Raw genomic sequence first — 23,315 nt, forward strand, 5'->3', positions numbered from 1 at the left:
AGGCTTTTTCTCTTTTCTTTGTAACAATTGTCAATGGAACTTTATACTCCCTGGCTTATTAACAGTGATTGCTGGGTCCCCGATTGGGCTTGTTGGCTCTTAAATGCTGCATTAATATGTCTGCCCAAATTTACAGTTTCTTGTTGAAACCATTGTCTGCTTTTATGCTCCGTATCATTATTGGGGGTAGCACTTTTCATAATCGTGTGTACAAACTGCGTTATTTGTCCCTTGTGAATTAGGCCTTGAAAAAAGACACTTTTGAATGGAGCAGACAGAAAATTCTTGGGACTCAAAAAAAAAAAAAAAGACTGTATTAAACACTGAGAACTCACTTGGCAGCAAATGACAAAATTATTACAACTCTTTGTCTTTGTTCTCTCTCTTTTTTTTGCGAGCTTCAGAGACCTCTGCGATTACTCCGCAGTGCATTGCAACATTAAACGGCTTCGGCAGCACATGCTAATTTGTTCAGTACGACTCTGATTAATTATTTCAATCATGAGGCTCCATGTTCCCGAATTGTAATTATCCGGCTCCCAACTCTGCAGCACGAATAAGGGGAAAAAAAAACAATTTTTAAATTCTACCTTCTCTTGTATAAGGTTAAACAACCATAAACAGCCAATCTAATTTAATTTAATCAAAATTCTTCTGTAGGTTTGCATTTCCACTTGCTTGTACAAAACATTGCTGGAAAGGTGACTAAGGGACAGATCTCAAGCTTTGGGCTTTTTTTTTGCGAGATGCACACTTTCAGAGCTACACTTCTGAGAGATTGAAATTAGCATGTACATTGGTCTTTATCAGCCTGCAAGCACTAATTTAAGTCTGGGCTCTGGCCTGTGCACTGTCTTTAAGCATTAATATGTTAATGAGTTATAGCAGATGTTTTGCATTGGGGGATGGGCTTCACACAGAGACTTCAGTGACATCTTGTACTGATCGGGACTTGTAGAAATCTCAGCCATCTCTCATGTTACTAATGGGGGAAAAGGATGCATTTTCAAGTTATTGTATTCAAAAGAATGTGTTCTTTTTTGAAATTCGAGGATGCACTGGCTTCAAATGCAAATAAAGGATCTAATATAATATGTGTTGATATTAGATTGTAAGTTTTGCTATTCGTTCTCCGTTGTGCTTGTTTCTAATGACACATTTTTATGATCTGCATCTTTAAACATGTTGTTCATTTTGATTTTTTCTTCTGTGTTTTTGTAATCTAAAGTTATAGGTATCTGTGATTGCCTGATAATTGTAATATATTGCTACCTTCTATGTTCCAATTGTGTTATTCTGATGTAATACTGTATATCATGGAAGATTTTAAAGTAATTGTAAAAAATGTTCATTATTTTTGGACCAGCACATCTTTTAAATTGAAAACATTTTATTAATAAAAAAAAAATACATAGCAACAAATAATAAAAAGCTTTCACTACACAGAATGCTTCCTGTCAAACATATGGTAGAATAATTTTCTACAGTTTTTGTATGGGTTCAAGTTAGGAAACTATGTTGCTTTTTTGCTTTTCTTTACCAAAAAATTGTGCAAGCTCGACCTTGCTACATCTGCGATATTTGTCTCCCCACGTATTTACCAATGATTTTCGGAATGAATTAACCTGGGCTCAGTTAATTAATTGTTGTAAAACAAGCCTTTTACATCAATTAATTAATTGAAGGCAGGTTAATGCAGTCAAAGAGAGTGCTAAATACAAGAGCAGTTGAACATCTCCTAGCTAAAATGGGTCATCTTGACGTCTCTGCGGTATATATGTGCCTTCTGCCGTGTATAGAGCTCTGATTTACTTTTGATGAATGTTTTTGATTAAAAGGACTTTGATCTCGGCTCTGTATACTTCAGTTGATTGTAAGATCTTGGGAACAGTCTTTAAAGGGTCATTGAATCTCATGTGAGATAAGTGTGTTATGTGCATTTCTCTGAAGGGGTGTCTATATTCTAATTCCATCTAGGCATACAGTATACTAGTAAACATATGCCCAGTATTAAAATGTATTTATTTTATTATAAGTACCTATATAGCGCTGTCAATTTACACAGTGCTTTACATATATATTGTACATTCACATCAGTCCCTGCCCTTAAAGAGCTTACAATCGAAGGTCCCTAACTCAAATTCATACTTTTTTTTCATTTTTTTAAAGTCCCGCGGTATAGTGAACACACTCACAAAACTAGCACCAGATGAAAAATAAAAAAGTGAGCACACAAAAGTGAATCACACAGAAAAGTGCACCTGGTGTATGTCTGACCCTCCTCCAAAGAGAGAGGGCCCTAGCCCTGATTACCCAGGTCGCAAGGCTCCTGACAGGGACTGAGGCACTCACCGGTCCACCCGGCCAAAACCAGGCAGACTCCTCTCTTCAGGAGGCCTGCCGAAGCAAGGCCACCACAAGTATTTAGTGGGGCTCCCCCGATGGGAGACCCCATGGGAGGGGGAGAACCTGACCAAAAGGCCACATGCCCTTCCCCCAAGACTTTCATGGCAGGCCCATGGACCTACACCCTACTAATTGGGGAAGTGAAAACTGCATACAGTGCTTGTGCAAAAAGTGCAGTGACAAAGAAAAATGGAGAAAGGAAAAGGGAAGTGGATAAGTGCCATAGTGCACTACCATGCAATCCTTGCCAAAAGGCCCAGCCCCAGAGGCAGGAGCTGAAAAAAGTGTGTCTGGTGCAGTGGCCAATTAACTTACCAGCATGTCTTTGGAGTGTGGGAGGAAACTGGAGTACCCAGAGGAAATCCACACAGGATCCTCCCCTCCTTGTTATGAACACCTCTCCTACCATTCAGCTGTCAAGTGATAGATACTCTACTGCCTCATAAAGGTTCGGACATTTGACTAGTATAGATCAGGGCAGGGCTTAGTGCAGGACAAGTCAGGGCTAGGTGCTAACTTTGGGTGTAGTGGGAAACCTCTACAACTGTCTCCTAATTAGTACCTTACACAGTGAGCTTTTTTTTATCAGAGCAACTAAGCGGCTTCAGAGCTTTGACCCATCAGAGTTGCTCAATTTCTTTGCCATCAAAAACTGTTTTTCGGTGGTTCTCATAATGGTCCTGGACTACACCGACCATATTGAAATCCAGTTTTTGTTTGTGTTGAGATTCCAAAATGAAAATGATAAGATTCTTAAAGTTTGATTCTTGTGGAGTGAATAGGACAATCCTCATTTTGGATGGTGATTGATAAGGTCCAGAATCCCCCAAAAAGATAATTGTCAGGGGCTGCTACATTACACCTCTATAATTGTAATGTTGTCGATTTCCAAGGAAGGGACTGAATATTATGAAGTTACATTTCAGGCTACAAATTAGCTGTTGCTTAAAGATTTACTTTTCATGGAGATGTTTTATAATTTAGCTGGTTTAGTAAAACAAGCATTCATATCAAAAACTCAGAACACCAGTCAGTTGTTTAAGCCATACATTGGTTAGCCATTTGGAATGTATGATACATCTTCTTTATGGTCATACAGAGTTCCTTGTTGGACTTCAAACTAAATTCAACTTTAAATTATGAAGTATGCCTCCCCCACCAACAATGTGTCCAACTGCTCTAGCTAATCACCCTAATAATTATTTTTTAAAAAAATCTAAATTCCCCAATCAATTAAAGTGGGAGGGTCCTTCTTCAGATACTCACATTGCTGTATTGGCTGTTTTTTCAATGAAATTATGTTAGGCACCTCGACTGCTTTAAAGCTCACCATAACCTTTCCGGAAAGTGTAATACTAGCCCTCATAGTGGCCAAGCAATGAGATTGCTGGCCTTGCAGCTCTAGATCATGGGTTTGTATCTCACCAGGACACTTTTGGCCTTTTGGCTAAAATCAAGTGTAGTATCTGTTCTTATCAGTGTCCAGTGGGGGTGCTCCCGACCATTCTAGCTTTGCGGGGATGGTTGTTGTATAGTACCCTCACTGGTATGATGGGGGTCCGGAAGGCTAGTACCGGAGGGACAGAAACCAGGGAGCGCCATGATTCGTTCTGGGGCCTTGGGAGTAATTCCTCTGGGAAGACTGGAAAGACCCAGTACCTCCTGATTTGAACGATCTACCTTGGTCTGGCCAGGGGCTGGGGATGCAAAAAGTCCGCAAACTCAGTGCCACCTGGGGAGACGTGCTCAGGGGTGTCACTAGTAACACTTGGGTGTGGGACCCCACGGTGTGAAGATGACACTTGGCCACTGTTTTTCACTTCTTTTTGCACAGCGCCCTAAGGACCAGGCCTTTTGGCTAGGACCAGGGCAATTTTTGCTACAGGCCTCAGGGCCTGGTCTGTGCACAATTTGGCACGGTACCATTTTTTTATTTTCTATTTATTTAATTTATTCACTCCCACGTTTGTCACTTTTTCTGTTCTTATGTGTGTGTTTTTCACGGATGGAGGGTGTGGGTCCTCGGGCCTTACCTGAAGTCTAGGGGGAGGATGTGTGGCCTTTTGGTTCCTTCCTCCCCTGATCCCTAGGGGGTTTTCTCTTCGGGAGAACCCCCTTGCCTAGTACTGGATGTCCGGCTTCGGCTGGGCATAAGGAACGGTGGTCCACCAGGCCTTTTGGCCAGGAGGACCAAATGGGAACCTTGTCCCTGTCAGGAGCTTCGTGCCCCGGGGGATCAGGTGAACGGTAGGACAAACACACCCCTAAGTGCACTTTTTCGTGTGGTGTTCGCACTTGCACTTTTTTTGTGTTCACTTACGGGTTTTTTCGTTGTAGTTTGCACGTTTGCGGACTAAAAAAAAAAAAAAAAAAAAAAAAAAAAAACCAGGACACTATTGTCTATCGCTTCTCGGCCTTTTGGCTAAGATCAAGTGTAGTATCTGTTCTTATCAGTGTCCAGCAGGGGTGCTCCATGGTCATTCTAGCTTTGCGGGGATGGCTGGTTTTATAGTACCCCTGCTGGTATGATGGGGGCCCTGATGGTTATTATGGGGGGAACAGAAACCGGGAGCCCATTGGAGTTGGGGCCTGGGAGTAATTCCCCTTTGGAACGTCAGAGGGGCCCAGTACCTCCTGATTTGAGCGGAACTACCTCGGTCTGGCCAGGGGCCGGGAAGGCAGAGAGTCCGCAAACCAGTGCCCCCTGAGTGGTCGCCTCAGGGGTGCTCTTAGTAACACTTGGGTGTGGGACCCCACAGTGTGAACAGGCACATGGCCACTGTGTTTACCACTTTTTCTGCACAGCGCCCTCAGGACCAGGCCTTTTGGCTAAGTTCGGGGCAATTTTTGCTACAGGCCTCAGGGCCTGGTCTGTGCACAATTTGGCACGACCACTTTTTTATTTTTTATTTTTTTAATTTATTGTCTCCTACGTTTTGTCACTTTTCACCTTATGTGTGTGTTTTTTTTCTCACAGGATGGAGGGTGTGGGTCCTCGGGCCTGCCCTGAAGTCTAGGGGGAGGATGTGTGGCCTTTTGGTTCCTTCCTCCCCTGTCCCTAGGGGGTTTTTCTCTTCGGGAGAACCCCCTGGCCAAGTACTGAGTGGCTGGCTTCGGCTGGCCACAAGGAACGGTGGTCCGCCAGGCTTTTTGGCTAGGTGGACCAAATGGGAACCTTGTCCCTGTCAGGAGCTTCGTGCCCCGGGGGATCAGGGTAGAGGTCCATCCCCTTCGGGGGAAGGACAAAGCACACCCCTAAGTGCACTTTTTCGTGTGGTGTTTTACACTTGCACTTTTTTTGTGATTCACTTATGGGTTTTTTCGTTATCTGCACGTTTGCGGAAAAGAAAAAAAAAATAACCAGGACACTATTGTCCTGTTATCTAATGAACCAAAAAGCATACAGCTTGGTTACCCTACATCTAATAAAAATGACTGTAGGGTGTGCATGAGTGCATGAGTGTGGTAGGGAAATTGAGCTGTTAGATTCTATAAGATCTAAGACTGATGTGAATGGTTGTGTATTCCTTGTAAAACGCAACACTATATAACTTCTGAAAATAACATTTATGGAAAATAATCAGCTGATAGTATTAATTGCCAGGCTTGCTACTTTAAGCCCTTTACGTGTCTGCTGTGTCCAGTGGGAATGGGATGTTGTGTCTGTCTAAAAAGTTCAGAAGTTTGTGGAAGCCTAATTGAAAAAGAGAGGCGATAACATTTATAGTTTTTTCTTTCATTGCTCTACCTTAAAGTGAATCAGTGTTCACACTTGAACTAATAATATGTCAGCCGATATGCAAAGTGGGTCCTTTAGAGGTGCCTGCATGCACTTTGTACTAGTTTTAGAGTGACCCGGGAGCTTTGAAACCCAGTCTACTGTCATTTTTACAGTTAATGTCAGTGTTCTGGCACATCCCTTTCTGGCCTCTTCACCCCAATATTGGTCAGTCATACTGTCCATCACTGACATTGACCAGTAGGGAGGTGTGAAGAGCAAGAACAGCTTGACTTCAAGAACAAAAGCACCTATTAAAAATAGTTTCAGGGTTCTATGGAGACTGTAGATGCCATCTAGGTCCATAGAGGTATTGCTGGCTTTTCATGTGTGCTGGTGGTTTTCGTAATTGAAAATGAACACAGGTTAACTTGAAAATGTCAGATTTGTCAGAATGGGGAGGGGTGCGTTCAGCTCAGTGGTAGTGCTGTGCTTTACATGTACAACATCCTTTAGTGATTGAACATGTAGATTAGGCCTGCGCCTTTTTTATCAGTTCATTCTGGCTGCGTTCCTGGACAGAGTAGCTGAGTAAAGTACAGCACAAGTGCCAAATTAATTTCCTCTGCTAATTCATATAGTCATCAGTATTAATCTTAAATAAAACATTGCCTAAGTCCTACTTGAAGTCATCTATGTGGCCTGCACTAATGAGCGTAATTAGAATATTCATTCATAAAAGAAAGTTTAAGTGAATTAATAATTACTTGAAGTGTAGCTGTCACCCTCACATAGTTAAGGGGAGGATGACAGCATAAGCTAAACCTTAAAGAGGAACAAAACTTGTGTGTGCCAAATAATGCAGGGATAGGACAAAGGACAAGTCACTAGCTTTGCCTGTGGTCTCTCTGCTGCCGATCTTTTCCTATTAGGGCTCTTTCCCCATTAGGCCTCTTTCCCATAGATGGGTGGTAAAAACAAGCAGTTGGGCTGTGTTTTACCACCCTCTGACCAACCACCTAAAAGATAACATACAGCTTGCATTGTACACATAACATGGCTGTGGTAAATTTAACATGGATTGTTGAATTGACGTGCTTATTCAAGTCAGTGGGCCACGCGATATGCGCTTACCTCACAGTTGCGACAGGTTATTTCCATTGAAAGTGGGAAAAACAAAGGGAGTATTGCTTACTGCATGCTTGAAAGCTTCTGCTTAGCTGTCCACTGAAAAGTGATCTACTGTGAATCACTTTCCAGACTGTGGCGTGAAGTTACTGAGTTACCATGCCTTGTTCTGCATTACATTTCTGTGTGAAGGCGGCCATCTTGGTAGAGGTAGAGCTTTACTACTTCTATAAGAGCCTCCATTAGGGAAAACAGTGAGCAGCATGGTACTAACATCACCAAATCTCACTCTCAATCTCCTTAGATTAGCAGACAACAATGCCTCAGATCTCAGCCTTCAGATAAACAGGTTGTATAAGTACAGGCTGTAGATACAGGAGTGCCTAGGCATCCTCAAATACCAGGAAGTACACTGCTGGTTTTCAGGAAGAATTGTAAAAAAAAGGTAGATTTTAATGGTACTACTTAGGTACAATAAACAATTCTAGATGTTCCCTAAAAGATAGCAAATCTTTACTGTTTGAGTTCTAGTTCACTGTAATACATCAATTCAAAAGTCACCAGTGATGCCTCAGGCTTAAAGGCTAAGTTCACTCTTTGTAACCAATTAACAACTTTTTGTAGGTAAAAAAAATTACTTTTATTTTTTTTTCTTTACTATGCAGCTTGTAAAGCATCTGCTGATCATGGATGCAATGTTAGGATTGTGCAGACTCTCAGTCAGCTGTCTGCCCATACCTCCCTTACAGGCAGACAGTTAGTGAACTGCAGGAAGAATCGATAAACTACACGAGTGCTCACCAGCGCCCTTGCAGTTCTTTGAGAACATCAATGGCAGACTGTACATGTAGTTCATTAATGCACAGGAAACTGAATGATTGACTTGGTCGTGTTGGTGGAGCCCCGCATGGGCACGCTGTTTTTGAATTGTGACAGTGGGTACGGGGAGACAATCCCATGACCACTGTCACAGTGAGGGATTGGGAAGGGAGAACGGGCTACAGGTAGGTTGCTCTTTGGTAACATGTTACACCCTAAATGTGACATGTTCTCAAAGGTGAACTCATCCGTTAACCCTTTAACTGATAATTATTGTTGTGGCTTTTATATGGCCCTTATATAGGCATTCATTTTAAATTTTCTGGGGATTTTAATGACTGCAGCAGAAGTTGGATTTCTGATGGGGATAAATCATTTTGTAAAGCGCTGCACAAACTGTTGGCGCTATATAAATCCTGTATAATAATAATGTATAATAATTAGCACTGGGGTCAGTGAGAGATAACATAAAAATCCAGTGTTTGACTCAGCTTGTCATAAACCATACATGGCAAATATATTGATTTCATGTGGCCTATAAGGGCTCTTTTAATGGGAACTCCTAATCAAGTATCGAATAATTTATATGTCTTGCATATTTTTTTGGAATATTGAAAGAATTTACTTTCGTTTCCAAACACACCTTGTTTCTGTTAGAGATTAGAATCATCCCAGAAAAATGGGAAAAGTTCATAGATGAAAATTTAACATACATAGATGGTCCTCTATTCAAATGTTAACATAAATCTAAACTTTTCTGGAGAAAAGGCTGCTGTTGGCTACCTTCAGTGCTGACCACATACACAAAGACCTGGGCACTTGGTCATGTGATAAAGGGGAGGGGGGTGTTTACATGTAAAAATAAGTCAGGTTTGCTGCCTAATAAGCGGCCCTGGGACAAACCTGTGTTGGGATATCCTGGCTAATCGTTTATGCTATTGCTGTTTTTTTGGGTTACTTCTTTGTATGCCCCATACACCTTTGTTTTGGGAAAGAGACTGCCATTTTGTTGGTTTGCAATTTGTTGAACGGCACAGCAGGCAAGTTCTGCAGTGCTTGTACTGAGCTGTTCTTGTGACATCAATCACCTTCCTGTACCGATCAGAAGAATTGGAAATAGCTGATTACCTCCACCTGGTAAAAAATGATACCTTATAAGTCTTGGATTCTTCCTGTCACCACTAGATGGCCTAATCTACTACAGTGCCAGAGTTTTCTTGTCCTAAAAAAGTTTACAAAGTATTGCTGAGCCTCAATCAGTGGTTTAAAGGGATAAGTTGGCAATTATTAATCAGGCAGTCAGTGGTTTAAAAAGATGCCCATCAAATGATTTCATTGATAACCTACACCAGAAAGCGGTTAACCATTATAAGTGTCTATAAATACATACAAATGTTTTTTTCAACAAAAAGTTGTTTTTATTCCTAAAGCGTTGCTGACAGACATAGAAGAGGGTTTATCCAGTTTGGCTGTTTAAAGTTGAGATAGAAAATGTTCATATAGCTGTAGGACTTTCCCCATGACCCAGTCTGCTCAGTTGAGGAATAGAACAGCTAAGATTAGGGTGGGCTCTGCAAAAATGGGGCTTATTGGCAGTATTTTTTTTAGTTTATAATTCTGTTTATTAGTACTTGAACAAGGCACAAAGACAAAACAAGACGCAAAAAAAAAAAACAACACAAAGGTACAAGGTAAGTGGCCCTTTCAGGGGCTGTTAGTTATTATCAACAAAGATGCAAAAGTATTGTATGCCAAAAACAGATGATGTCCCTTGAAGGTAAGGGTGTCCCCATACTGGCTAAACTACCACCCTGTGAAGAAATCATCATCATTTCTAAATCAGCAGTGAGAGCAGAGGCTGTTGAGGCTTTTGCTAACCTCTTTGACCATACCCTGTCATATTCCCTCAGGTAACCTCAATTAATGTAAGTATCCTTGCATAATGGCAGGCTGGCATTCACTAGTTGCTTCTAGTAGGAAAGGGACAGAGGAGTGGATTTTTTTCTATGTCCTAGTGATGGCCTTTCGAGCATGGAAAAGGAGAAGACCAACCATGGTTCTTTCTGCTATTATGGAGATCAAACTTTCTACCGAGCCTAACAAACAAATACTCATAGAGGGCTTTAAAGAGGTATATGCTTCTGTATTTATCACCCACATCATCTCCTTCAAATATCGGATGATTACGGGACATGTCCAAAACATGTGGGAGAAAGCTCCTGATGAAAGGCTGCACCTCCAGCACTCCTGTGGATGCAAGGCATTTTAAGCAATTTTGAATTGGATAAGCCAATCTCTCAATTAAACTGGAGTTCGAAACGGGAGATCCCAAATGTCCTTCCAGTCCTCGTTCTCAAGGTCTGGAATGTCCCACAACCACCATCAAAGCTCAGCCAAATCTGGTGAGGACACTGAAAGAAGGTATATTAGCAGTATTATTAATAATGAGATCATAAGGCTGGTAACTTTTCCCAGAAAAGTGGCAGCATTTGCCAGGGTGGATTTTCTTCATCACTTTTTCCCCATGATAGGCTCATGCCTGTAGTACTCCTCTCTTAGTAAGGACAGACATTCAAGTTTACCTGAAGTATATTTATGCATAGTTAGTCTGAGTGAAAAAGAAAAAGGTCCATCTAGTTCAACCAATAAAAAGGAAAAAAAAATACTATACTATACCACAATCAAAGTAAGGATGATCTGGAAACCAATAATGCATGCATGGCCAGACACTGTCAAGTATTTGTAGGCAAATTTTGTATGGAAGTGTGACCATTGGTGATGCAAGGGCATGTATTTAGCCCAAAGCTTCCCTTTTTTTCATGTTTATACCCCTTAACCAATCATTTATTTATACCAGTCGTAGGCACCCTTAAACGGGTGGAGATCTACCTGAACAACATGGGAGAAGTCAAAGATTACCGGGCACAGTGTCGCCTCCTCACACTTGATTTAAATCTCTAACTGTCTTACTACCGTGTCACAATCATGTGCATTGCACGGCAATCATGGGTTTAAATGAGGGGGTGAGGAGGCAAAATATCGCCAAAACATCCAAACCCATATCGTTAAACACACTCAGATCACTTTGCAGAGGAGCACCAGTGCCTGCTGCACTTGTGAATGAGTCCTTAGTTGCCTCCGGCAGCGGTCCTCTTAGGACTCCTTCACATGTAAAGTTGGGGGGTGGTAAAGCTCTGCTGTTGAGTCACAGATTTACTGCCCCCAGTCCCTAACCCCTTTAGATGCTGAAGTACCAGCCAAAGGTGTACACATGCCACAGTAGGCATTACACCCCCTCTTGCTTTTGGTGGGTGCTATCGCCTGTCAATTGAGACCCATTCAAGTAAAAGGGCCCACTCTGCAAGTGCCCCATAATTGCATGCCTCTGTGAGGTCCAAGGGGTTAAAACAGATGGTGAGAAAGCAACACACCGCTGCCTGTTTACCCCTTGTGTGCTGTACTGCACAAGGTTGCAGGGCATTTTCAGAGCAGCCTCATTCAGTTGATTGAGTCATGCTTGGCAGGTGCTACACCCACCAACCATGACAGGGCATAGGAGACACCAGCTTATGCGACTCTTGCTCTCTACTATAACTCCAACTTTATCAGTAGTCCCTCTGCATTGCACTTTGTTTGAGGCTCTGGGATGGTGGACCAGCAAGCCCTGACCATGATCTACCAATCACCTGCCCAAGATCTACTGGTAGATCACAAAATACTGGTTGCTGACCCCCTATTTATACAATCCTAAAGAAGCCAATAGAGGACTGCACAGGCCAGTGGAATATTAGAATACTTTTCTATGGAAAAAATACTCACTGATTACCGTATCTTGCAGGCCAAAACAATCATTTGGGATAATTTAACAGTTAAAGTGGAAATTTAGTCAGAAAAATGTATTCTGCTAGATCCTTTCAGGCTGGCTGTATAACATTAAAAATAAGTGTCTATGCTGTTTAAAATCCAGTAATACACTGTCTCTCCCTGCTCTGCACATGCCCAGTTACTCTTAATTTTTGGCATTTTTAGTCACTGCTGAATTTTTAGAGGCCGATCTACTGACAGCCTTAAAGTGGAATTAAACGCTTTACAGCCAAGGAAGCTGCTTCTGTTTGATCTGCAACTGCCATAGTGCTGCACATGTGATCAGTTATGACATCGGCCATTTCATAGTTTGACAGTTTGGTTGAGGACACAAGCAAATGTGACACTTAGCATTCCAAGAATGTTTTTTGAAACCCCTAAATTGATGAGTTTAGTTCCGCTTTATGATTTACTACTGTTCAGGGGCTCTGGGCTTCAGCAAAATGGCAGCCTCCAACAAGAAGAAATTGGAACAATGCTGAAGGCAATTTTCAGCACACACTAGTTTTGGTAGTATAATTATTAATGTGAACTGCATGTTCCTTGGTAAAGAATAAGTAAAGTTGCTATGGGTAAAGTTCTGCTTTAGAGAGCTGCATGTGGCCACTCTGCCTCCACAGCATGTCATAGCTGAGCAAATCTGAACCCAAAGAATAAAGATCAGCTCCCATAATGCAACAGGGGCTTCACTGTTATGGACGTTGTTAAGTGAAGGGGCAAGCACTGATACCACATTTTTTCAGGTGTCAGGAGTGCAAATTAGCATCTCTTCCATTGCAGTGAACGAATGTAAAAATGGTAATTGGTTCTATATTGCGGTTACAATAGCTCCACATTTTAAACAGAAATACACCACCAAATACACAAATGTACATTCTAAGCTGATGTCTGATTGAGGAAAAGAATAAATCCCTCTACGATCTGGGAAGCTGCTTGCTGAGCTTGCACCAATATTTACATGCCAATTGTGTGCAACTTTTACCAATTTGAAGTTCTTCTAAAGGTAACAAAATTTACAACATAGATGTATATATACTGAATTGACCATAAACTGTGTTGAGCAAAGAAATCACTGAGATTCCATCTTTTTTTTGTTTTCTAACCTGCATTTGAAAACTGCCTGCTTCACCTGATTGGTTGACCCCTCCGGTTATTTTTTCTGCAGTTACCCCCTTTGTTTAACATTTATTTTCCTTTCTTTTTTTTAAACCTCATCTCATGTAGGTAGAAAATGTGCAGTTGACCCTTTTGTAATGTCAGTCGCTAGAGTCCAGCTCTACGGTCTCATCACAGCAGATCAGTCTTTCCTTAATTAAATATTCATAGCGACTTGTGTGAGGGGGGGAGGGGGCACGTTTTGTAACCTGGAAGAAAAGGCGATCCTGTTAATAATTTCATCTGACACAAAACCACTTAAGGAGGACAGAAATCTGTGTCCTTTCTACTGAGCTCTGCATCTTCTGTTTTGTCAATAGCTTTTATTTTTTAGGTATTTATTTCAATATAAAATAGTGATCATAAAATGCTGACAGTGGACCTGTTAAAATGTAAGGTCCAGTTACACTGTCTGGGCTCTCTCCCCTTCACAAACCACCTACTATTAGGAGCTGTAAAATGTACCCGTAGAGAAAAAAGTTAGATTTATCCTTACCTCACCCCCATTTTCCACCCACAGCGCCTATGTGAGGATGACATCGCACTCCTTATGGCTAGATCCTGGGGAATCCAGAACAGTCGACGTTTCATGAGAAGACAATCTTGCAATGGACTAGAGTGCCTTCTTGCCACATTTGGCCTGCTCTGTATTCCCCTGGAATTGTCCCAGAAGGACAGAGACATCATGCCCACGATGCATAAAAGGGGGGTAAAGCTGGCCATACACTAGCAAATTTTCAATAGAATGTTTGTACAAATTTTCATACAAACATAAATACAAAAATTCTGGGTATATTCAATGACTTGACAAAGGCAGTTTGAAAGAAGTTCATAATTTTAATTTGCTCTTAAAGGAGAAGTACATTGAAAGCTGTGGTTCATTCTGCACTCCTGTAACCCATTTTCAGCTGACAGCGGGCTAAAGCCTGGTGACTGATAGTCGCCAGCTCTCTGCTCACGGAGCACTGAGAACTGAGCAATCAGCGTTGTTTGATCATTCATTTCTCAGACTTGGGGCCGGCAGGGGACAACATCGGTGCGATGCTGCATACACCTAGGTAAGTATGATTTCTGAAAAAAAAATAGAAAAAACAAAACTCAACTTCTCTTTTAATGTTTGATTTTGGAATTAGTGTAATTTCCATATTCCCTGTTAGAAATTTGTTCATTCAAGATAAATGTTACATCCTGCTCCTTTAAATTTTCTTGTCACTGCGGATGTTGCTTTAAACCCACTAACCATTAGGAATTGAACAAATGTTCTTAAAACAAACATTTCAAAACAAAAATCTACTAGTGTATGTCCAGTTTAAGGTAAATGCATTTTACACCTACCAAAGCAGCCCATAGATTATGTGATTCCACAGTGTTGATGGGGGAATCCTTCCCGCAGTGCTATTGTGTTCTGCCGGCAGGGGCCTTCCCTGCCAGCAGAACACAGGGATCACTGCTATAGCTGCCAGCAGTGATCGCATGAAAAAAATCTAACAGCCTGAATGTACTGAAGTTGATCGATGGATCAACTTCAGTACAAGCAGCCTACCATAGATGGACTGAATCTCAGCCGGTCTCTGCTGAACTGGTCAAGATTCGATCCATCTGTGGTTGGTTTAAAGTATAACTAGAGGCATTTTTTTTTTAGTTTTGGATAAAGTGCAAAGAGATTAGAACACTTCTCAGTTTTTATTGGTGCCTGTGCACCACATTGAGGAGATTCACCCTCCATATTTGTCCTTTTTACCATTATTGAATGTGAAAGTAAAAGTAAACTTACATTTTTGGTTGTCCCCGGAAAAGTAGTAGAGGAAAAATGTTCCACTGGGGACACTAGTTCTGGTGACCTGGGGATCCTCAAGGAATACCCTTAATTTTCAGGGATCTCCTCCCACTTTCTGTTTGGCTATGGGACAGGAAGTGAAGGGAAATCTTCACAATGAGACACAGATGGTGAAAAAAAAAATCTGACAGAGGTTATAACCCTCCCTTGCTCTATCCAAAATGAAAAAAAAAGTTTTGCCTGTAGTTCTACTTTAACAGTTAGTGGTTTGTAAAGGAAGCAGGATAATTCTGGTGAACCTTTCATTTTACTGCATGGTCTGCTTTAATTCACATATTTTAAAACTCACTAAGCATTATCTACATCTAGATAGTACACACGATCAGAAAATCAAATGAAAAACACAGTTTTTGAAGTGATTGTACGATAATCTGATCATTAGTACACACCTTTTGTCTGAAATTATTAGAAGTGACAAATACAAATTTTTTTTTTTCATATGATACCAGATTGTTTGATTTTCGTTTAATCAGATAAGTATTTGGCTGAAAAGAGCAAGACCACGCATGCTCAGAAATGAAAGAATACCTTGCAATACAATACAACACATTACAGCACTTCTGAAGTTGTATTCTGTCGTATGATAATATTCGTACGTAATAACTTTACTAACCTTCATTTTCGATATGAGACAAGCATGCAAAAAAACCCCAGATGATCATTCGTCCGATTTTCTCATCGTGTGTACCAGTCTTTAATGTTGTTACAGTTTATAAATACTTATAAGCTTTTCTGTGAAGATGAACTCGCTTTTATTGTGTTTCAATGTGACCTCTACAAATGCTGTGATTTAATTTTTTGTTTTCTTTTTGGATTTCACCATGATAACATCATAAAGCTCCACCCCTTCATACGTTACATCTTGTCACGGGACTTCTTCAGAGCTTCTGAAGAAATCCTCCCCGCTGTGGTGTTCTGACAGTGGAGAGCCTTCCCCTCCATCAGAATACAATGATCAGTGTTGCCAGCTATAGCTGGCAGCACTGATTGTTTGAGAAAAACCTGACAGGCTGGTTCCACACAGGTCAATCGATAGATCGACTTGCGTACAACCAACCTGCCCATACATGAATTGCTGAACCAGCCAGATGTCAATCCATGTATGGCTAGCTTAACACCTATGTGGGTAACAAACTTTATGGACCTCATTTCTAACTCCGAGATCATTACTTTGTGGTGAGCAGATAAGCGTGTCTCTGGGTGCAGTGTTGCTCTTACACAGAGCGAGCTCCTCTAAGAAGAGCACTGGAATTGTTCACGTGGGATTGGGCTTTGTCACTGATGAACTTTTGGATTATTTATATATTTTTTCAATTTTAATTATTATACTCTTTTGCACATTATGAATTTTTTATGTGGTTCACATTTTTATTGCAGAGTTGGATTTGTTATTCTATAAAGGGTGTTTTGAAGTTCTTTTACTATATGTTCAATTGTAATTATAGGTACAATATATTTGTTTGCAATTTAAAGAATGCATTGTTTTGGTGATTGGGAGGAAGACTCTAAACACAGATACACATTGTTCTTATATTATTTTATTAATAGCACTGCACTGTTTAGTTATTTTTGTTTACTTTAAGGTGTAGCGAAACACTTTATTGGTGCTGGCTTGATTCCTATGATAGGTTACGTAATTGTGCACATTGTATCTTGTTTATTTGTTTACAAAATATATAAGGCTGTCAAAATATTTAAGGGTGGGTGCCCTTTCCATTTGGAAGGGCACCCAATGCACGATGTGGGTTATGGTGCGCTACATTGAGAAAGGGTCATGTCCAGTTTTGCATGTGTTTGGGTGCACTGCCAGGCCATACTTAGCTAATGGGCTGCCTTAACAGAGGGCACATTAACGCATGGTGATAGGCTGCATTAACACCACACATAGAGTGAAGAAACTCTACTGTTGGATAGATTGGTGAAGGGTTCGAAGCTCCGTCAGTGGGGGAATCATTTTACAGTAAGCCGGGTAATGTTTAACTCTTGCTTAGTAGAAATTGCCTCAATGGGGACACATGGAGAAATAAAAACCTCAACCTATATCACCAGCTTATAGAGATACTGTTCTTGGATGAATGCCAGAGATACTATAACTTCCATAATTTTCCATCAATTCCAATCAATTCAAACCCACACAGCTCCCAAGCCCTGACAGATGAGAGCCTGAGCTCCCAAAAACTGTTGGATGTTTTATCTTGGTATGAATTCATTAAAAATCAGTTTGGACTCTACAATCATTGGCATGGCATTATTATTGCTTCTTTTATGTTAGGGGTTCATGCACACAGTCATAAGCAGGCCATACATCATGCATGAGCATGCAGATCCTTCGTACTAACCTACTCAAGACCTAAGGCTGCTGTATATAGTTATCTATAGACAGCAATTACAAGCTGCTGGAATACCCCCACATGCGTAAAGCACATGCACACAGATTCCCTTAATGCAGACAGTCTGAATTTGGGCAATACGGCCGTGCAAGTGCCTTACTCAAGTACCAGCAGATCATCAGATAGATCACAGCAGCTGTGGGTCCTGAGGGAGTTTTCACAGAGGTTCTGGATGCTCATGCACTATATGAGCCTTTAGATATGAAACCTAACTAAGCTTTTAATCCTTTATCACTTATCGTAACAAAAAAAAAATTTTGATATCTATCCGGCAAATACAAATACAAGGAAATATAAAAACTTCTGTTTTATTCAGTGTTTTAACTTTTACATTTTATCCAAGAGTTTACACAACCTGAAATCTGGCTCAGTCTATTCATTTCAGCGGAGGAGAGCTAGAGAGAGAGAAACATCCTCAAGATGATATAAATGATCATTTCACCAATAGTATCACTATTTCATATGAAAGTTTTATCATTCTCTATTTCTATATGCCCACTAGGATGCATGATTGAGCCATGTTTGTTGCCATTTTGGGTTTTTTGTCTTACCCATACACATGGAATTTAAGGCCAATGTTACAGTAACCGGAATGGGCTAGTTTTTACCATTTGCTATTTTCAGTTCCCAATGGAGACAATTCTAAGTCCTTAATTGCCACACAGAAGGTTTTACCTTAAAACCCAATGCCATTCTTTTTTGGCATTGGTCAAAGTGGGGAAGGCTTAATACCTCTGTCAGGTTTTTATTGCAGCTTTGATTTTTATGTGTGTTTGATGGGTTTCAGACAAAACTGTAAGTAAAGGGAAATCCCTCCAGCAAACAGACTGCAATAATAATAAAAAAAATTCTGTTGGAGGGAAGAAGACTTAGAGCTGAAATGTAGGGTTCCCGACAGTCTTGCACAGTTGTATGGGTTCCTCTCCTGTACCGAATTTGCTTACTCTGATTTTGATGCACACTATGAGCTTCTCACAATGTGTGTTAGAATCCACATTAAGCCAAATAGAGCCGCCCTCATTTTTTTGACTGGAGGATGTCCAGCATTATCTGATTCTTTCACTAGCCTGATTGCCCCTGGCCCACCCCTTCAGTCATTGGATTTCAGTTCTTTCAATCATGGAGTCTTAGTATCAAGACAGCCTTTAGAAATTTTGGGGCCCTTACAAATCTTCAGCCCTGCCCCCGCCTGACCAACATTCCCCAGGACCAGCCCACTGGCCGTCCAAATGAATCCACCCACTGGCCCCATCCCACTTCAGTCCTTCAGTGCACCCACTTTTATATTAATACTCTTACAATTTAATATATATAAATTAAAAGTGTATTCCAAGTCATCAGTTCTTTCAGGATTTAACAGTAAGGAATTATATTTTGGCCAAAGAGCACCAAAGAGACAGCCCCATATATTCAGCAGAGATGGCCCAATCCAGCAAAGAGACATCCCAGTCCAGCAAAAGATATCCCAATCCAGCAAAGAGATGGCCCAATCTAGCAGAGACATCCTCATATATTCAGCAAAGAGGCAGCCCAGTCCAGAAAAGGGACATCCCAATATATACAGCAAATAAGACATCCCAATCCAGAAAAGAGATGGTCCAATCCAACAGAGACATCTCCATGTATTCAGCAAAGAGACATCCCAATCCATCAAAGTGACTTCCCCATATAACAAAGAGACTCCCCATATAGCAAAGAGCCCAGTCCAGTAAAGAGACAGCCCAATCCAACAAAGAGACAGTCACAAATAGCCCAATCCAACAGAGATAGTCACAGCACAGGCCTGCATCCAGCAACATTGTCAATCAATTTACCATTGTGATGTCTAACAACTTTTCTCCAGACTGGCCCACAGTGAGCACTGAGCAGGCCTGCAGGTTACACGCAGTGCAGCTCTCCCACAAGGCTGAGCTGCAACTGGCGTAGTGCTCAAACCAGCCTCCAGTCTACAGGGAGAGGCGGAGTGCCGATGATATCACTCCGCCTTCCCCCTGCACCCAGAACTAAGTGAGCTGCATCGGCTCACTCTGTGGCTGCTCTGCTTTAGCAGTTGCTAGTTACTACAGCAGCAACAACTCGGTCACCCGGGCCCCCTACATATGTATGGGCTGTCCCCCCCGCTAGGGGCCCTGCTTAGTGTCACATATGAGTGTTATCTGCGGTAGTTTACATGAATATGCGACCTGACTAGGAACACCCACTCCTTCAGACTGACCACCCACCTATCAAGCATTTTGATATTTGCATAACTTTTCCCTAGATCCACTGCATACATACAGGCTGAGCAGTCTTGGAAGACGCACTGAGGCAGGGTGCTGTTATGTTTTCAGGAAGGTACGACGCCCTGCAAGCCCCTCCCACCAGCCAAGATCTGCCTTCATTGCATAGAGAAGTAGAGAGACCAAGCGATGATGTCACTAGGTCTAAAATAAGATATGTAATGAAAATGAAAACATTTTATTTAAAAATTTTCTTGAATGTAGATGGGGAAGGGGGAGTGCAAGGGACCAGGGAAGGAGAGATGAAGGCAGTGTACAATCTAGATTTAAAACATCTTGTCTTGAATTTACTGTTGTGTGCGTCCACATGAGCCACGTTTGCCTTCAACTTCCTGTCCAGGTGATTAGCATCAGACAGAACAGGAAGTGTCAAAAATGACAAAGACAACAATTAACCGAAAAATAACCTAAACAGGGACACAGACAGCATTTTAAGCCTGACTGAGATTCTATACTTTTCCTATTGTATCCAAAACTGAAAAAACATTTTTATTTTGAGTTGGGCCTCCCCTTGCAAATACACTGGCAACAACAGTCTATCGCAAGCGTTGGATCGCAGTCTAAAGAAAGAAACAATATTTATCAAATGTCTGTTTATGTAGGAGAGATCTGTTGTGGACAAATGCAGCGTGAAAAAAAGAATCTGTATAGCTAGAATTATTATTATTATTATTCAGGATTTATATAGCGCTGCACTTATTTGTGCAGCGCTTTACAAAATGTTTAAAGATGAATGTTAATCTGCTTATATTTGCCTTTCCTGGTTCCTCCCTCCCTTCTCATCCATATGCAAATGACATTTTTAAATAAAACATTTTTTTTTCATTATATACTATTATTTGGAACCCTTGGTATCATCACTGGATCTCTGTGCTTCTCTATGCAGTGCAGGCAGATCAAGGCTAGTTGAAGGGGCTGGCAGGGTGCTGTAAATAGTTTCCTGAAAACTTCACAGCCCCCTGCCCCAGTACTCCTCCCAAGAGTCCTCAGTCCTGATGCAAGCAGTGGGCTGGCTCTTGGGAGGGGTTATGTAAATTTCAAAATGCCTTGATGGGTGAATGTCAGTCTGGAAGAGGGGGCTGTTTCTAGTCAGGCTGTATTTGCATGCCAATCAGCCACATGGGGGGATATGGGGAGTGCCCATGATTGAAATTAAAAATCCAATTGAATGTCCTAGTATTATAATTACAGGGAGGAATGCCAATGAATGCGGATTGGTCCAGAAAGCTGAAGGTAATTGGATACACCCACATTCTATATATATAGCACCTACGTGTTGTACTAACCCCCCCCCAAAAAAAAAATTCCCAAATTATTTTTAAAAGATCTAGAAATTAAAAAAAATATATGAATACATTACACATTAATGAAGTTATATAGCCAGGTTTTCTAGTTTTAGATAGAGTTGGTAAGGATTAGAACCCTTGTCAGGTTTTACTGCAGTGAGATTTCCCCTAACTTCCTGTTCTGGTGACACACTTTTCATCAGAGGAAGTAAGGGAAACTCTCCAAAGGCAACACAGACAGAAGTAAAAAAAATATATATTTTTAAAGGTAAACCCCTGTAAGCTTTTTATTGTTGTCTGTTTCCCTGTTGCAGGTTTTTCCTCATTTACTGTCTGGTAAAACTATGTCACAAGAACAGGAAGTGAGGGGAAATCTCACTAACAAATCCTCGGATAGCAGGAAAACTTGACGGCAGTTGTAACCATTCCCTTCTCCATCCCAAACTAGAGAAAAAAGTGTTGGCTATAGATACACGTTGAAGCCAAACTTTAGCCCAAACCCTTTTTCTAGTTTTGGATTGAGCAGGGTAGGGCTGGAACCCCTGCCGCTTTCTCCCATTTGGGAGATTTCCCCTCGCTTATTTTTCCATTTGTTTTAGTGACTACAGGATGTAAGAAGAATCTCCTCAAAACATACACAGCAATGGAAACCTAACCCTTACCTACTGTACTAAAGAAAAGTCAATCAATTCAAGCCATCAATTCCCAGATCCATTTACATGGATCTGTGCATGGAAGACTACACGTCCCATCTTCCACTGAGGCAGAGAAACGCATTGTTCTTAATGCAGAGTTCCAGTCAGTTTTGTGTTTATTACAAGAGCTGTAATTGCTGACTTTTAATAAACACGCACTCACCTATCCCAGGGTCCAGCGATGTGCTTGCCCACGCCGTCCTTTCTCTCCCCAACTCCGGCATCACAACTGTGGGCACCAGGCTGTGACAGCTTGCGGCTTCACAGCCGGGTGCCCACTGCGCATGCCGAGTCACGTTGTGCATCCTGATTGGTCCGGCAGTCTTTTGGGACCTGTAAAGGTTCCCAGGAGACTGCGGGAGTAAGGAGGTGGCCGAACCTCTGGTTCACTTCGCCGCGGCCAACTGAGCCAGAAGTGGCAGTGGGTACCTGTCAAAAACAGGTACCCGCTCCCCCATCCCCCCCCAAATGTGGAGGGGGAGGAGGCAAATAAGTGGAGCTTCCGCTTTTGAGTGGAACTCCGCTTTAATGGAGCAGAAGTGTGATGATGTTACCGCTCTTGTAGTCCATTGATTACATCCTCCAGGCCTGTAACATGAGGTCCTTACCCCCTGTACTTACCTGAACTAGATGAATAATCTGCAGGACTCTGTGCATTGCACCTGCGATCCACTGATTCACTTTTTTGCTTTTTGCAATATTGGTGTATTAATTTTTTTTTTTGCACAAAAGGTGGGCTTTGTTTTTAAAGTGATATTAAATCCTCCATTTTCTAGTACGTTTTACAGCTCATTTAATCACCTACTGAGTATGCAGCTTCTTCAGCTTTTAATCCTTGCCTATATTTCAGTTTAAGCTGGTGCCTTGATGCTTCCCCAGGTTTCCGGTTTCAGGATGGCTCCTGTCTCTTGCAGTGTCCCTTGGAGCCACCCTGTGTCATAAAAATCCTACTTGTCAAATTTGTAGGTTTTAATTCCACTTTAAAACCCATCTCCATATTTACTTTCACTTCAGATAGTTTGGGCCAAGCTAAATTTTCTTTACCAAGAAATGCTGCTGTATAAACTGTATGTGGCATCCGCTACACACCTAAGCAGTGTTGTGTTCTGACAGTGGTACGGGGACTTCCCACCCGCTGCCAAAACAAAATCAAGTCAGGATGCTCACTGCTCATCCATTCACAGGAAGCCTTGTATTTTATGAATGATTACAAGGTAACCTCTGATTGGCTGAGGTGGACTTGCAGAAGATTGACTCATGCTATCCACCTCAGCCAATCACAGGAAGCCTTGTATTCATTGGTACAAATACAAGGCTCCCTGTGAATAGCTGAGCAGTGCTCATCCTGACTTGATTTTGTTCTGGCAGCAGACAGGAAGTTCCCGTATTGCTGCTGAAACACAGCGCTGCTTAGGTACGTAGAGGATGCTACATACAGTTTATACAGCGCTGACAGAAGCTGAATTTCTTAGTAAAGGGAATTCAGCTTGCCCAAAACAAACTATTTAAAGTGAAAGTAAAGCGCTCATCATAACTTTGTTCCAGCAGCAGACAGGAAGTCCCCGTACCGGGTTTTATGCTGTATGTAGCTGATTGTATACAATGCTGACAGTGGCTGCGTCAGTTTGTTAGGGAAATCATTTAGCTTGGCTCAAATGAACCATAGAGAAAATAAACCTGGATTTAGTCTAACTCTTTCCTGTGAAGAACGGAAGTTCAGGGAAGAAGTACTCAGTGA

The 23,315-nt window shown here is 41.5% G+C and overlaps 1 protein-coding gene and 1 pseudogene across 10 annotated transcripts in view; both read left to right on the forward strand.

The window, feature by feature from the left end:
• FOXP1 (forkhead box P1) overlaps nucleotides 1–23,315 on the forward strand; it is a 1,001,617-nt gene that overhangs the window by 812,182 nt on the left and 166,120 nt on the right. The window lies entirely within an intron of this gene.
• Nucleotides 4,809–4,983, forward strand: LOC149467069 (U2 spliceosomal RNA; annotated as a pseudogene).

This window comes from Staurois parvus, unplaced genomic scaffold (genome assembly GCF_062004578.1).
Source record: "Staurois parvus isolate SC_StPar_1 unplaced genomic scaffold, SC_StPar_1.0 ptg000124l, whole genome shotgun sequence".
In the NCBI taxonomy this organism is placed as follows: Eukaryota; Metazoa; Chordata; class Amphibia; order Anura; family Ranidae; genus Staurois; species Staurois parvus.